The following is a 3,057-nucleotide window of genomic DNA, read 5'->3' on the forward strand; positions in this document are numbered from 1 at the left end:
TCTGGTCCTGAATGCTATCTTCGGGATATCTTTCTCCTTAACCCTTACCTGAGGGTACCCGGACCTCACGTCTACCTTCGATAAATACTTGTCACCTTACAACTGACCAAATAAATCATCAATCCTCAGGAGGGGATACTTATTCTTGATTGTCACCTTATTCAACTGTCCATAATCAATACGCATCCGCAAGGAACCATCTTTCTTCCTCACAAATAACACAGGTGCTCCCCATAGTGATGTACTAGGTCTGATAAAGCCTTTTCCAAGCAAGTCCCTTAGTAATTCCTTCAACGATTTTAGCTCTATGGGTTCCATTTTGTAGGGAGAAATAGATATTGGTTGAGTAGCTAGTAGTAAGTTAATAGCAAACTTAATTTCTCACTCTGGCGGAAGACCTGAAAGCTTATAAAAAAACATCAGGAAACTCATTAATTATAGGGATAGATTGAACGGTTGGTAACTCTACTTTCACAATCTTTACCCAAACTAAGTGATAATCATAACCCTTTCTGATCATCTTCCTTGCCTTAAGACAGGAAATAAATCTACCTCTCGACGATGTCGTATTACCTTTCTACTCTAAAAATAGGCTCTCTTGGAAATAGAATCGAACCACCTTTGATCTTCAATCAACGTTAGCATAACAAGAAGCCAATCAATCCATACCCACTATAACATCAAATTCTACCCAACCAAGCACCATGTACCTTATCCTTATTTGTTATCAAAGTTATCACAGGCCATTACAGACATACCTATATATAGACGTAACAATATTAGGACTTAACTCGTAGAACTCATTCAAAAAAGAGGTTTATATAGATACATAAGGTCCAACAAGGGCGTAGACATGTCATACCCAAAACTATATATATGAGATTGTCTACAAAACCTCTAAGAAAACATAACCATAATATATATAAGTCGGAACGAGACTCCCTACGTCCTCATAAAACAACCTAACACATTCAGAACCCTAACTTGGTAATACTCTAAGAAGAGGTGGAACTCACTAACTAAAAGCTGACATCTAGAGGAAGTCTACAATAGAGGGTTCTTGCATCGTCCTATATGAGAGCCTCGATCAGACACACTTCGAAGCTGAATCTTCATATCCATATCAGTTACCTTCCTCCTCTTGGCCCGACTACTATCATCTTCCTCTGTATATCCCATAACATACATAGACGAACCCTGATTGACGGACTCCCAAGACTGTGGACTATCTGGAACCTCAGAAGAACTAGTGTCCGCAAATACCCTGACATAGTTTTGAGCTTGAGGGCAACCCAGTTGTGCCAATCCGTGCACCACTCCTCTTATACCCATGATCAACGGGCTATGATAATGAAACTAAGGGCCTTGGTGAGGTCGTAACCCCTCTCACCCCATCTTTTATCGGAGTGATCGAACCAACTCGAACGAATAACTCATATGGATCCTCGAATGGATCCTCCTCAATAGAACCCATGATCTCTGATGGGTCTGACTCCATAGTGTAACTTATATCTCCTTCTAATACTTTCGTAACAATCTGACCTGTGCTAGCGGCTTGCGCCCGTCGTCTAGTAGTAATAGCATCACTAAAAATATAAATAAGGTAAAGATTAGGAGTGGATACTTATGACTCAATTCTATCGAATAATCTAGACTAGAAAGAAAAGTAACCATCCTAAATATCTGGTAGCCTCCAGTTTATAAGTGTGGTGCATAACACACCCATAAACAAGACTCTACAAGACACAGTTTGTAGACAATCCTAGGACAGAACTGCTCTGATACCACTTTTGTCACGACCCAACCCGATGGGCCACGATGAGTGCCCGAGTCCTATCTGGCGAACACACATAAGCATGCGACTAAGATATAAAAACATCTACTGATTTACGAGAATAATGTACGTGATGAAAACATGTCCAAAACACATATATACATATACGTACGGAATATGTAGGGTGAGCCGACAAGGCTGCTATAAACAACTACATATTCAAAATTGAAAGCCGAAAAGGCCACACACTATCCAACTATACATAACTGTCTACAAACCTCTAATAGAAATACAACTAAACAAAGACGGGACTGAGCCACATCATACACATATATGTATACAAGCATATCGTACCAAAATCAAAAGCAGCTATGGATAAAGTGGAGCATGCCAACTCTCGCTGATCAAGGATCCTAAGAAGGGGGACCGTCAGCTTGCCTACCTACATATGTGGGCATGAAACGCAGGCCCCAAGAAATAAGGCGTCAGTACGAATAATGTACTGAGTATGTAAGACATGAAAATTAGTACATAAAAGACATAGATGAAACATGAATTAAAGAAATCCACATGTAAGTCTGTTTGTAAATTTTGCAACATTTATAGTGTCATGCACATGCATATAAATGTCATGTCATGTATAGATATAGGTGTACATAACATCATCAAGCCACTGAGGGCATCCCATCATATCGTCTCGGCCACTGTAGGCAACATCATCAACATATACCAACTGATCAGGTGGTGGTGCGTATATAACGCAGTAACCTTTTTCCAATATCCTATATATATATATATATATATATATATACATACATACATATAAATATGCATAGATAACGCTATCTAGTCATGGGTCAATGTACATGTATAAATGAATGAAATGAAAATATGTTAATAATCTCAATATTCCTTTCGGATAAACTTTATCAACTACGTATTAGTCTGAGACACATGAATAAAAGATATAATAATATGTCACATAGGGAATCAAGAACATAAAGACCCCTAGTATCTCTATGAATAAAGTCATTTATGAAAATTGTGCATTTGCTTGTTTCTTCTATATAATTTGAATCATGCCAAAAAGAAAGAAGGGTAGCCTTAACATACCTGGAGCAGGAAAAAATCCGTATGATATTCCTCGAAAAGATTGCACCGTACTCCCTTAGAATCGCAAAATCTCACATTGCTAATGTGCTAATAATTCTCGTTGGAATTATTTGGTGTAGGAATTGGTTGAAGAATCACTTTGCAACTGTTTTGTAGGAATTCCCATGAAA

This window comes from Nicotiana tabacum, chromosome 22 (genome assembly GCF_000715075.1).
Source record: "Nicotiana tabacum cultivar K326 chromosome 22, ASM71507v2, whole genome shotgun sequence".
Classification (NCBI taxonomy): Eukaryota; Viridiplantae; Streptophyta; class Magnoliopsida; order Solanales; family Solanaceae; genus Nicotiana; species Nicotiana tabacum.